This window comes from Pseudopipra pipra, chromosome 5, assembly GCF_036250125.1.
Source record: "Pseudopipra pipra isolate bDixPip1 chromosome 5, bDixPip1.hap1, whole genome shotgun sequence".
NCBI lineage: Eukaryota > Metazoa > Chordata > Aves > Passeriformes > Pipridae > Pseudopipra > Pseudopipra pipra.
Window position 1 is genome coordinate 29,144,637 of NC_087553.1, and position 14,353 is coordinate 29,158,989.

General features: G+C 35.8%; 1 long non-coding RNA gene across 1 annotated transcript in view; it reads right to left on the reverse strand.

Annotated features, from left to right (window-relative positions):
- Positions 1 to 412: 412 nt before the first annotated feature.
- LOC135414541 (uncharacterized) overlaps positions 413 to 14,353 on the reverse strand; it is a 230,631-nt gene continuing 216,690 nt past the window's right edge. Inside the window, exons 13-15 of the long non-coding RNA XR_010430715.1 lie at positions 7,308 to 7,405; positions 4,146 to 4,301; positions 413 to 4,059 (exon numbers count right to left, since the gene is read on the reverse strand). This is a non-coding gene — a long non-coding RNA (uncharacterized LOC135414541). The remainder of the gene's footprint in view (positions 4,060 to 4,145; positions 4,302 to 7,307; positions 7,406 to 14,353) is intronic.

Below are 14,353 nucleotides of genomic sequence, written 5' to 3' on the forward strand. Positions count from 1 at the left end.
AGTTTATTCTCTTGGCTGTACACCCTGGACACTCTTGAAAACAATTTTTCTAATATGTAAGAAGGAAAATACTTTTTCTTTTAATAGGAGTCTGAAGGTAACGTTTTCTACGTTTTTATAAGCTTTTTCACATGGCAACATTGCAGCAAACATATGTCTACCATCTTTTTCAGCCCAAGTAAGACTGAAATAATTGCCACACGACATCTGTGAATTTAATCATGGTTAAATTCTCTCTGTGTTATTTGATCTAAAGAAGAAATTTAAATCTATAATAAAATGGGAAATACATATCCTGCCTACTTATCTCTGGGGCTTTTGACCAGAAGATGTCCTTAGTTACATTAATGAGAAAATATCTTTTAGCAGAGAGAAAAATTCACACCTGAGAGGAATAATAAAGGAGTCAAAGTAGCAAAAAATCCATAATGTTTTATTAACATAGGCTTCAGAGAAATAATACAACAGGAAAATTGTAAATAGTTGCATCAGAATAAATAACATTCTCCAAAATATTCACAAAGGAAATTGGTATTCAAAAGAAAAGAAGACAAAGCAGTAAGGCAGTAGCACTGTAAAGAAATTGTCAGAAATTGTTTTCTGACCCCAACATTGTCAGCCTTTATCTCAGCTCCAGAGAGGCAAAAGAACATGCATTTTCAGAAGGACACGCAAGCAGAGAAATGGAGAAAAGTACAGGAGCCCATGTAAAAGAGTACAGGGATTAAATCCCTGAATCATCCCTCAGATTTGCTCTCAAACATGAAAATAAAGAAGCTGGACCAGCTGCTAACAGGGTAGAACTTGCTTAGTTTCCAAGCATTTAGAAATTCATCAACTCTTCTTTGCATTCATTTTGGCATGTGTTTATTAGCTATATTAAATTCTTAGCTTAGGGTTTCATATACAGTGTTATCTTTGGCAGAAAATGAAAGATGTATGAACAATTTAAACACTGAACATTGATGTAAAATTGGATTGGCTTGTTACAAACTGATTTCCTCTCAGCAAACTACGTGGGTGAAGGATGAAGAAACAAAATGCAAAAACGTGGTCAAAGTGGTGACATACTAAATCGTCTTCCAATCATTCTCAATAACTCTACAACTACAGCATGCTATCCTGATGGCCCCATCTGAGTTGATGATTTTTCACAATGTATTTCATGGCTTCCATCCCTACATGAGACTTTATTACTATCACATAGGAATAAAAAGCCATAAAACACTAGAGTGAATTTATCTTGATCAGATGCAATACTTATTTTCTTCACATGATTTCACCACCATTCCAAAACTAACCAATGATTTCATGCTACATTACTGAGCATTTTAAACTACATTTCAATGACAAGAAAGACACCGAAATGGTTACACTACAAATTAAAAGAACTTTAGCCTTTAAACACATTCCTACCTACGAGAATCAAGAAACGATCACAAGACACAACCATTTAATTCACTGATAAAAGACAGGACACCACAGAAAAATATCACTTCCACATACATCTTTCAAGACATAAGGAAAGACAAGAGACACGAAAGAAACTGGCAATGATAAATGCTATGAAAGCACCACTACCAGCATCTTTTTAAAACTATTTTCCATAGTAGCTTCCTGATATGCATTATAAAAAAATCAGACTCCATCACTAAGACATCTTTAAGACATCTGAGCTTAATTGCAGAAACAAAGAAAGATTCCATGCTTATGGCACTGAAACAGCCACTACCACAGAGCTGCTATCTCATATGACCTATTCATCCCTAGGACTTTTACCTTCTTGGCTATGATAAATTCACTATAACTCCAAAGTCCATATTTCTCCAGATGAAAGACCAAATGAGACAAATTATAATATACCCTTATTTTCTAAGCCAGAGCACAATACCAAGGTCCTGGTCTGAACACAGTTACTTATTAATGTAATTACTATTCATCTTCTTATTACTACTAATTGGCCAAGTAGAAACATAAGTCTCTAGGGTCATTGAAAAGTCAATACAATAATTTAACTGCCATTCAAAAATAATTTTGCTTGTACACTTGCAAGCAAACTAGGCTGCATCAGAAATGTTTCGTTAAGCTAAGAATCTATGCTTTACCAAAAATATTTAACATTTTCCCAGCCATATAACCCCATTGACATGGGACCAATATTAATTCTGATCTAGTGTTGACACTAGAACTAAAAATTAACTCAGATTTGATTTATATACTGTATCCTTTCTTGCCTACCAAATCCTATGTCTTGCATAATATAATGTTGATAGCATAGAAAAGAGTGAGAAATCATTAAATGAAAGGAAGTGCATAAATAAATTCAATTATCATGCATAAAACATGCAAATGACTTAAAGACTGCATATGAAACTCTGGTTTACATTAATTAATCTCAGGTTGCACTTTTGAGGGAGAAAGAGACACTAATAGGATCCAGATTAATGCACTCCCAAACCTTCCAATTTGTTTTTAGGTGCGGGTTAAAATAGACGTATTAAAATAAACACAGCTGCTCACCTCTCCCAGCCCTGTTTCATTTGTGGAAGAAGGTGAAAACTAAAAAGTATATTGCAGGCTTAAGAATCTGGGCTTTTCCTGTGCTCCTCAAGACTGATGCTTATGCACCGTCACTCCTTTTTTTTTTTTTTACGGAGATAACTTTGTGCTGGAAACTATTCCAAAAACCAACTTAGTGACTTGACATGGAGAACAGGATGGGAAGTGTTTGGGCTTGCCTAATTCTGCCCTCTTCTTCTTCCCTCCCTACCCTGAATGATGCTGCAGATGGACCATTTTAAACTGTGTGCAGTCACACTTCTAAAAGGGGCTCAGTCAAGACTGGTACATTGTTTCCATGCAGCTCCATTAGGTGGGAAACAGGATTCACAAGTGGACTTAAGCAGTCCAGCAGAAACACAATATATAAGAGGGGCAAATGTCTTTGACCTGCCACTGCTCTGGGTTTCACTGCCCAGGGATTCCCCCACAGCCTCTGCCAAATTATCCAGATATAAAAGTAGCAGGCCTGCAGCCTCCCCTTCTCTTTCCCACTGGAGCTGGGTGATGCTCCCTGCCACTGTCCTTGCCTAGGGGGTACCCAGGAACAAGCTACCAAGGACAAGATCAGTACCCACAACAGTGAACAAAAGGGAAGTGGCATTCCTAGGGGTGATCCTACCCCAGGAGAAAGGTAAGCGCATGGAAGAAAAATGCCCAGAAACAAAAAAGAAGGGAAGGTCCCATTCCCATCCACTGGGAGAGGAAGGTTAAATAAATCAAACAAAAAGGTCACCAAACTAATTTCGTACTGAAACCAATGAATTTGGATGAGAGGCCCAAAGGGGAAAGGTTAGGATGTTATCAGTGACATAATTTCTTTTTCCTTTTGTTGTAATGATTGGATATTAAACCCCTCCAACACAATGGGACACACTTTCTGAAGGGTGGGGACAGCATTCGAAATCTTACATTTGTCTGGTTATTTTTGCGTGTTATCCTCCCGAACTACAGACATTAAATCATGAAAGCACGAAAACACATACAGGTAGACTCAAACATATATTGACACATATGGTTTCAGACACAGACTGACTTCTACTGACAGCCTGACTCAGAGAGCTTTTTATTAGAATTGATTTCTGTAGGTCTGCAGGTGCTAAATTCATTGCAAAAAATAACAACAATAAGACTGAAATCTGTCAACATCTTGACAAATATTCAGAGAGCTATTTAGTTAGGAAATACGCTTATGATATTCATTGCTCCTAAAAGAGAAAATTATCATACAGTAACTAAACCCTAAGTAAGAGCTAAAGATATTCACCTCATGAAGTTATTTCTCAACTAGCCCCTTGGCACTTGTTGGAATTATTCGCAGCACGAGCTCTACTTTTTCATTTTCTGTTGACTCCATGTGGGTACTTTCTCTCTTGTGATTAAAAGCGAGCTGCTCAATTCCTTCAAAGCATTTCCTTAGGTATGGTTGGATGTGGAGTGATCCTTTGTCTCAAAAAGGATTCCTGAGAGATCATTGCTGCATCGAGAGGGAAAAAAACCCTGAAAAATGATAAAAAATGAACTTTAGAGGTATTTATATAAACATATTTTACACCAACACCATACAGACAAAATGGACTGTTTACCTTGGAAAGAATAGTCTTTTTTTCGCAAGATAATCATTCAAGGCCTTCCTGAATGTCATCCAAAAGCGATTCTGCTTCAACTTATCCAGCATCTGGGGCTGTGAGATAACCCTTGTGGCATCGGTCTCCTTCACTGACTCCTTCGTTATTAGCCTCCTGGTGGGTGAGATAGAATACAGTGAATGTAATAACCATGCTTCACACAACAGGCTCACTCTCTCTTTTAAATTGAAAATCCCCTTATTACAAAACAAGGGGTGTTCTTTTTCTTCTACCTTTAAGTAGGACTGCCACATTCATTGCTTTTTACAAAAACGCAGCTGCTTTTTAAGCTACAGATAAATAGAATCTGCTAGGCGGTAATTCTGCTCAGTCTGAATGCATTATTTTCTAAGTCACTTTGGTGAGGGACTTTTTATTATGAACTGGAATGAACAAGGAAAGTCCTTTTCTCAACTAATTATGACTACACTTTGTTCTATACTATTAACTTACAATGCCAGAATGGTCAGCTTTTTTTTTTTTTCTTCAACCAGTTCAAAAAATTAGCATGATTTCTGGGAAATTAGAGAGCTAATTATTAAGACTTTATAGACTAATGATGAAAATATAAATAACACAGAACAATGGTGTACCAATAACATTCACATAATCCCTTTGATATGTACAATGCAATCTACCATTTTAACCCCACTGATGCATGGGTGGGATTTACTTTGACTCAATCTACAGAATTTTCTTCTCATAAAGATTTGTTAAACTAGATATTTTCAAAGAACTGAGGAAAAAGAGTAGAGCTGAAACACCATTTTTCATATACCTATATCTGGCACATTTTGTTTTCATATTATTGGACTCCCAGTTTATGAAGGAAAGTTATAAAGATATCAAAGAAAAAAATCATGACTTCTGTTGTTTCCCACCATAAGACATAATGTAGTATGTTTGATTTGAAAAATACTTGTGTTCTCTTTTTTTTTTTTTTCAATTAGCTACTTTAAAGAACGGATTAATTTGCAAAGAAGAATGTGATATTCTAAGTATCACCTAAAACTAGAATATACTTCTGAGATGTCAGAGCCTTCAGTGATCCATAATGCTTGGCTCTGACAATGTAAAACATACTCGACTACTTTCCAAGTGGACAACAACACATTTAGTTCAGCTGTTGTCCACAGCTTGTAACTACTGGTACACAAACACTCCACTAAATGGAAGGCAAGCATTTAGATATCGCTACATAGCTCCTTTTATGTAACATATACTGGGCTGAATGGAATCCAATAAATGAATAAATAAATAAATAAGAAAACTCTTTTGTCCTTAAAATTCATTGTCAGTACTTATTTCTACCATCAGTATGGTAGAAAGAGTTGCCAGCAGAACTGCTTCTGCCCAGCTTAAGAATTAGAAAGAATCCTGGAGATAAGAACTTGTTCAGTAGAAAAAAACCCCTCACACTGCCACCATCCTAATATCCTATTTCCATTCAAAATAACCCCATTCCTATGTATTTCTGCCTGAAATATTATAGGGGATATTTACTGTACATTTTTCAAGCACCTACTGTAAGAAGATATATATATATAGCCAACAACAATGTCATTGCTTTGAGATGCTAAAACTTGCTACTTCCACGAGGCGTTTCTCAGTCCTCCAATACCCTTGGCAAACCATGAACACTTCTGGGTTGCTTGTCTCCATATCTAGAGACCAACTTTAATCCTGGAGAATCAGGAGAAGCCTAATCCATGTAGACTGAAGAACAGTTGGTTCTACAAAGAAATAACTCTACATGTATCTGTGGAGCATTCAGGACAGGAGAGTAAATGAACGCATCCACATGAACATATTTTAGTACCACGCTCAGTGTTCATGTATACTCAAGTATGGCCTTTCATATTATCTCTGACCTTTCATATTATCTCTGAAACAAAGATCTCACATACGGCCAATTTAGGTATGTTACCTTTTGTACTAAAATAATAAAGGAATTTTGAAATGCTTATTACTACTTGATTAAAAATTTATCTGAATCTGTCCATTTAGCAATATTTCTTTTCATGATATGATAGTAAGGACACTAAAGAAATAACTGTGAATGCAAGAAGGCTTACTGTTTTTCCTAAATTAATTTCAAAGATATCCTTAATAATTTTGTTGAGAATGCCATTCTTCCAGACACACAACAGGCCTTCAGATTACTGAGTATCCCGCTATCAACATCACTAGTATCAATGGTGCACAATACCTTTTAATTAAAAATGAACTTTTTTCATTTTAGCTGAATCAATTAAAGACAATGTAATAGCCAGATTCCACCCTGTGCTCATCCTCTGCTGAGCACTCACTGGTAGTTTTTCACAGAAGCCAGGGTTCTGGTGCAAAATTATTGAGTGACTTGACAAACATTACAGTCCTAGTAGAGGCCCATTTACATACAGGGCAAGATCTATAATCTCCCAGTTCTGTACTTTATCTATCTGACCATGTTTCCCTACACTTCGGAAGGGAGAATCAAAACAAAAATTATTTCAGAAAAAAAAAAATCAGCTTCACATCTTCACCAACCATTTTGCAGCTACTCCTTTCCCTTATAACTATATGTAGGTTGGCTGCATATGTCTTCCAGTGTATTTCTTCCATGATTAAAAGCACGTGTTTTACAGGTGCTTTTAGATATGCATGCACTTTGAATATTCCACAGGTCATTCAATAGCACATCAGATATAACTAAACACGGACTTCATATTTCAGGGAAGTGTCAGTAGCAAAGCCCAGTTTTTATGACTTTCAAAATAATCTGAGAAATATTTTGCTGAAAGTGTTCTTTACCTGGTACTTATGTAGTACAATGAGAAACAAGACATATAGAAATGCCTGTTTATCACTTGAATGATTCACTAACTTACTGGGAGGCTGTGTCTCTATTGTTTCTGAGCTCACGTCATAAAAACTAAGTAGAAATCAATTTAAGACAATGAAGTTTAAACTTTACTTTCCCCCTCGGTATTCTAAAGTAGCAGTCAAGTTGGGAAAAGTTTCAAATAATGAAAGTCACTGAAGCCTAAATCACACACAATAGTGAAAGCTGAGATGCGAGATGGAGATGAAATCTAAAAGCTAATTAAATTCAACAAGAGTCTCTCAAAGGCAACATACCAGCTTACCCTCCCATGCTAACATTTCGTTTTGAAGGGTGCAGTAAATGGAGGGCCTTTCATGGCTGCAGATTTCACAATATGATCCACCAGCTAAACCTGAGAGAGGAGAGAAAAAAAAGATTAGATGCATGGATTACTGTACTGAATAGGTGCCAAGGCCAAGATAAAAAGAAAAGATAAGTTAGGGCTTCTGAGGAGCTGAATTTGAAGCCAACCAGCAAAACGGATTGAACTTTATTACCTCTAGTCACTGAGAAATTCCCTAGACAGTTGGATGTAATTTGAAAAGGTCAGAAAAAAATTTCCTTCACAGTATTATTGCTTCATGGTTTAAGGGTGTACCTTTGTGAGATGCCAGCTCTAATCATTTTTATTGACTTGCTCTAGAGGGACAGACAGATGCACAGGGAGTCAAGACGGACAGATAAGACATATCCTACCTTTGTTTCCAGTTCTAAAACATATCACAATATTAAGTATGTTTTAATGTTAATCATTTCAGTTTATCCTTTGCCATCTCTAAGAAGAATGTGCCTTGTTTCTCTAAGACAGCCACAAAAGCAGGGAGGGAGAGGAAGCCTGTGCATAATATTGGAAACTTGCTACAATTTTTCATATTTGATCAGAGCATTCATTGAATTCCACATGAATCTGAAATATATAACTGAAATTCAGTAAGGGTAATGGGATTTTCTAGACATTTTTAGATATGCTCTGTTGATCTTTTTTTCACCCAAAGGGGAGCAGATCTCACTGAATAGGTTATAGGAATGACCTTCAGCATACTGACAGTACAAGCTTTACTATCAATGTGGCTGTCTTGGGGGAGAGAAACCCAACATACAAAAGGAAAAACAATAAAAAACAAAAAACTCCAAACCCACCCTCATTAAAAGCATTTGATTCTTTGACTTAGCATTCACAGATACTTGCAATCAAATACGAATATTTGCTAACATTACACTTACAGTCAATTTTTTTGTCATGCAATTAAAATCAAAAGAGATTTAACATCACAAAAGCAGAATTATCTACCCCAAACTCTGGAAAAGTTTAATTAACATTAGATTTTTCTTCTGCTCAGAAGACGTTTGTCTTCTATTCATAATACAAGCATATGTATTCCCTGTATTCTGACTGAATGCACTGCAGAGGCAATTTTAATGGCCATTAAAGTACAGCTCTGTGAGCTTCTCTACTGTGTTATGTTTATGGAGCTTGCCTGCAAGCTGACTAAACCTTTTCCACTTGGATAAGAAAGCCATTTCCATCTGGTTATGTTCCCTCCCCTCAAGCCCCATACATCAGAGAGTAACATGAAATTCCAGCAAAAGAGTTGCATATATATTCATTCCTCCAGAACTTTACACCTCTGAAAGGAAATCAGAAAGGCTTAGCTGCAGTGAGGAACAAAAAGCACTGGGAATTGTTCCACTAATGGAAGCTGATACTTTCCATTGAAATGGACTGCTCCAGACAGAAAATATGAATGAACAATTTAAACATAACACTTCTTCAACGATTTAAGAAGCTCTTGAAAGAAAACATGTGCACCTGTACATATAGAAAGGAGGCTGGGGAGAGGTAATCACATACTAGATTTACAATTGATTTAGACTCTACTACTCTTATTTTTTTTAATCAGACTCCCACTGTTAACTTCTGGATGATGCTGAAACTGAAACAGGAATTTAGTTTTGTAAGATCACAGATGTGTAACTGCAGAGGTACCCTCCCGTTTCTGTCGTAACATGACAACATTATGATTTCTATTTTTTTTTTTCCAATAGGAGGAGTGACAGAGAAATTAAGTTCTGTCATCCTCCTGATCTAAGCCCAAAGATGAATCCCCCCCCCACTTATTTGTCATGGAAAAAGGGAATGTTTAAGACACAAATATTTAACATCAGAGACTCAATTTTCAAAAAATATTCCTCCATCAACGTATTTTGATGCTATTTGCAACATACTAACATGATGCCACATCGTTCCATCTTTGCAAGACCCTCACTTCCTTTGTTTCTGTTCTTTTTTTTTTCCCCTGTCTCCTCAAGAGCAGCACATGTTAACAGAGAAGTAACTTAAACCCTGATTCATCATCCCAGATGTAGAAAGTATAGATCTTTTAAGATGTTCCATATGACATCCTTCTCACTCTATTTCAGCCAACAAACATGTGGGAGAAGTTGATCCTGTCTAACCCCCACACAGAGGCGACAACACTCTCTCCCTTTTTGTAATACTCTTTATGATATTGTTTGCTTTCCATCTGATTTATCATGCTGAAGGTAAAATTGCACAAAACTCAAATTATTGCTAACTTGCACTCTAACAATAAGGTTAGTTAACCAATGAAACAGACTGCTCAGAAAGGCAAGAAGTTTTCAGTTTCTTCTAATCAGGATTTAATTTTAAACAATATTCTCACAGTTCAATCACAAGCTGTTTGGTTAGGTGCAGAAATCCACTTCTGTTCTTTCCAACCTTTAAATCTATAGGGTTGTGACCCAAGTGGAATGACAGGTGGTGTAACAGGATTTGACCCCAGAAACCAGTAGGATTTCTTTATTTTTGTCTTTCTGTGTGTGACCAGGAGAATGCAACTTTTATATATAATAAATTTGAAAATAAAGACCTCGAAATTCTGTGTTGTAACAATGACAGAAATTGTAGCTGCCTTTGTCTTGTGAACACTAGATTACTGAAACTCATTCAGCATATGACTTTAGCCAACTAAAAAAACATGAATCCACACAGTAATTTCTTTTTCTATTGGAAGTGCATACCCTGGAGATCTACAAGACAGGTATTCCACGTATGTCTTTCATTAGCTGACTTGAATGTATCATCCCCTTCATTTCTGATAAAAGCCCCTCCTCCCCACACATCTGACAGCAAAGTGAAATGCCATTTGTCTGTCCTGATAAAAAAAAAAGTTCCCTTACGACTTGAGGGAGGGCAGGATTCTCATACTTGTTTTACCATGTCTAGATGTTGCCCATCTACACTTCCATTTTGTTCTGATCAACAGATATGCCTAACTGTATCACTCTTCCTAAGAGGAAAAAATCCCAATCAACCAAAAAAACCCCCAAAAACCCAAAACAACAAAAAGCTGACTACAGAGCATGTCCCAGACACAATCCTAGTTTTAAATGAGCTCCAGTGTCACTTCAGCCTGCAGCAGGCCATGTTGTTCTCATACATAGCTCACACAAAAGAATTAGATAACTATTTTACAGACAAAGAGGAAAGGCTTGAGAGATGGATATGAGTATCATTACTAAGATTAACTCCAATATGCAAAGTTAAGTGGCAGCTACCAGTTTTACTACTTCCAAGTACTCCAACAGGTCTTCTCCTTTATGAATGGAAAAGGTTGGTGAGCTTGTTTGTTTGTTTGGGTTCTTTTGGTTTTACTTTTTTTTTTGTTCTTCATTCTTTGGAATATGTCCAAATATGGATGGTATTAAAGGTCTTTTCCAAACTAAGTGATTCTAGGATTCTCTGTGAGTTAAACATTTAGTAACCATTTTCTTGGTCTTAAAACCACTCTGTGATGTGTGTAATTTGAATTTTTTGTTATGCAGAAGAATTACAGCACCCTCAAAAAAGGCTGCAGTACACCTATTAGATGTAATGTTTATGTCTTGAATACCCACTCATTCTTAAAATAAATTAGACCTACTTAAAGACAAAAAGAAAATAAAAGGGACTTGTGGATTTATGATGCATAATAGTCCATCTTGCCAAATTCTTTTATCTGAACACTGATTCAGCTCCCAGCTCTAATATCGTTAAACTTAACTTCCAACAAATTAGGTTTGGGAACAATGCAATGCAATTAAAATACTGTATGCACTGCAGCAAAAAGAGGTAACACTTTATGTATGTTTAGTGCGAAGAAAGAAAGAGAAAATCCTTCCTTGTTATTAAAGTCTTAATTAAAGGATCTCAAAAGTATACATAGGTATAGAAGAAATTTATAACCAAATTTTTTCTTTCACCATTTCAATAAGAAATTCAATGTTGGTTGATCACAGGGAGAATGCAAACCTGAACATTTGCATAATCAACAGTTGCTATCACTTGAATTCTTCTGTCTTTCTAAGATGAAAAGTGAGTCAGTGCTTGTTTTAAAAGAATTCTCTAAAATGCAGTTCTTAATGATTTGGGCATTACACTTTGACCTTTAAGCCTTTTACTTATTTTTCAAGATTAAAATTTCAATCAAAAGTCAAAAAGCATCTCTAATCAGTGTATTATTGAATCCTCTCCAAGCTGTAGTCAGTATAAATAATTATTTGACAAAACTGAATCTTGATTTTTGTACATTTGTTTTTTGTTATTAGAACTGATTTTGGGACCTAGAACATATGGGAGAGTAAACTGCTTGGCTGTCCTACAAAAATATAATGAAGATACAGCCAAGGTTCTCCACATGCTGTTCATCATCAAGTGGAGTTGATATAATGCAATACAGACACCACAGGTTTCTTTTTCAAACTTTATATTCGTAAAAGATTAGTGTCTTTTTTTAGGCCTCAGACTTCACTCAGAGTGAAGTTCACTCTCTGCAGATTCTACTCCAAAAATTTAACTCTAAAATCATTTAAAACTAGTAGTTCTGGTAAGAAAAAAATTTAAGGCAAGGCTTTCTTTAACATCTACGATTAGTTTAGGGGGTTGATAATTTATTTAACACAGGAGGACTGCTTTTGGCTTTCTGCGCTGACGGAGCACTGACCCCTCTCCAGCCCCATGAAAGCTAGACAGCAGTAATATGCACTTTCTTTTTGCTGAATTCCCTTTTTTGTCAAGTGAAACCAACCTTTCCATTTTATTATATATATATATATATACACACATATATAAACATGTATACCTTCCCAAGAGTCTTCCATCGAGTTAAAAACTATGGTGTTTTGATTATTTTGTAGCTGTCCATGAGAGCCTTGCAACATTTCAATATTTGTTCACTTACAGTATATTTGGCTTTGACAAACAAGCACAACAGTTAAAATTATACTGTTCATATTTATGCCTCCCCTCTATGTCATGCTATTTATGTGAATGTATTCTTTTTTCTTTATTTGTATCAAAGTAGTACCTGGAGCCCCCAGCTCATTGCAGCCCAGACTATGATCCACCACATTCTTCACTTTCCTCCCTCAGAGGCCTTATAGTCAATCCAGATGAAACAGAAGATGGAAATGAAAGAGAAACAGTGACTTGCCTAAAACTTCCTTTTATCCCTCCTCTACATGTGCTTGAACATATAGTTTTTTTAAAGAGATTAAAGACAGCTTACAGAGAAATAAATTGTAAAAGTAAAGAAATCAAAGTTCATACTATAATGGGAAAGAGTTAAGATTGTCGCTCAGATTTTGTGTAACATTTAGAGCATGCTCACATTGTTGAAGGTAGACTCAAGTTGTGCAGGTACAAATCGAAAATGACAATCAAAGCAAAAGCATTTTAAAGTTATATGATCTCACTGGGGAAAAAAAAAAAAAAAAAAAAAAAGGCTAGGTAATGATAATACCAAGATTTGATTTTACACATCTGAGAGCTCATGTGCTTGGAAGGAAATATTTGGTTCCACTGCAAATTTATTCGAGTCTTCTTCCTTATTTCCAAAAATACAATTTCTATTCTCATACCCAGAGAGAAAATTAACATAAAAATAGTCTCTGATTTAAACACGGTCTGATACTACTCTGGAGACTAATAAGCATACAGATAATTTGCATCTAAGAGAAAGTGAACTTTTTTTTAGGCTATTTGCAAAAGGACACTGGTAGTTGTTGGAATATGCTCCAAATGCCCCAACAATGGTCAACCAAAGTGGAATTTTCAAGAAAAAGAAGAAAGAGATTCTGAGAGTTTTGATAAATTTCCTGTGTGATACTTGCAGCCATTTTGATGGGCTATGTTTTTGTACACACATAGACATGAGTATGCCAAATATAGATAGAAACACACTTGCTATACTATGCAAACCACAACATTCAGAGAGGCCTTTTCACTAGTTTAAATGTACTTAGGCATATTTTATGTGGTCATGCAATTTTCCTCCTGAGAATCTGTAGGCTTGGAAAAGCTATTATTCAAAAATCATGTCTCTTATAGTAGATATTCACCCAAATGAAATGTTCTATGTTTATGGCAACATAAAAATGCCACATACAGATTGGTTCATAGCTACCACAAAGGCACAAAGTATGTATATCATAGGTTCACACACGTGTACACTCACACAAACACACATACACAATATCTACTAGAAGAGAGAGTAGGAGCATCACTACCATCAACGGCCAGTGTAGATGGAGGAAATAAATGAGGGGCTATGGGAGGAGATGTAGTAAGAATGAAGCTATGCAAGGACTAAAAGAAGACAAGAACTCTCTATATAATTTGATTGACCAAGGAGCTAACACAGTAATCTAAGAAAAGAATTTATCTACATAGCTTGAGTCTTCCTTTCTGGGCATTTTTCTGCACAGATATGGACAACTACACAAAAAGCAGAGTACCTCTGATGTGACAGAGAAGATGGTACTGGCCTCCTCTATTTTTCCTTCTCTTATTATCTTATGTAGTTTTATATAGTTGAAAATAATTTTAGACTAAAAGCAGATTGTTTGTAATTTGTGTACAGAAATACAACAGGAATAATTTAGTCTGTCTTGAAGAACAGGGAAAAATTTAAGAAATTTAATTTAAAAGTAGAATTAGCAAAGACCAGTGATGAGAAAAAGAAGAAATTTTTGGTTATCAGTCTTGATTTGATGAAAATTTGCAGAAAACACACAGTTATTGCTCTTGCCTTTTTGACATACCTACTGGTGGCTTGTAATATAGACATGAAGTAAATTAATGAATGAAAAACTGTAGGCTGAAGCTGCATCTGAGCAGAAGAGAGATGACAGTATCTAGCAGAGAAAAGCATATGGAAAACTTCACATACACAGTGAGTATGATTCTGTGACAGCACAGAAATAGCTGATCCAGTAGGAGTTTGCAAGTCTTTTTGAAATC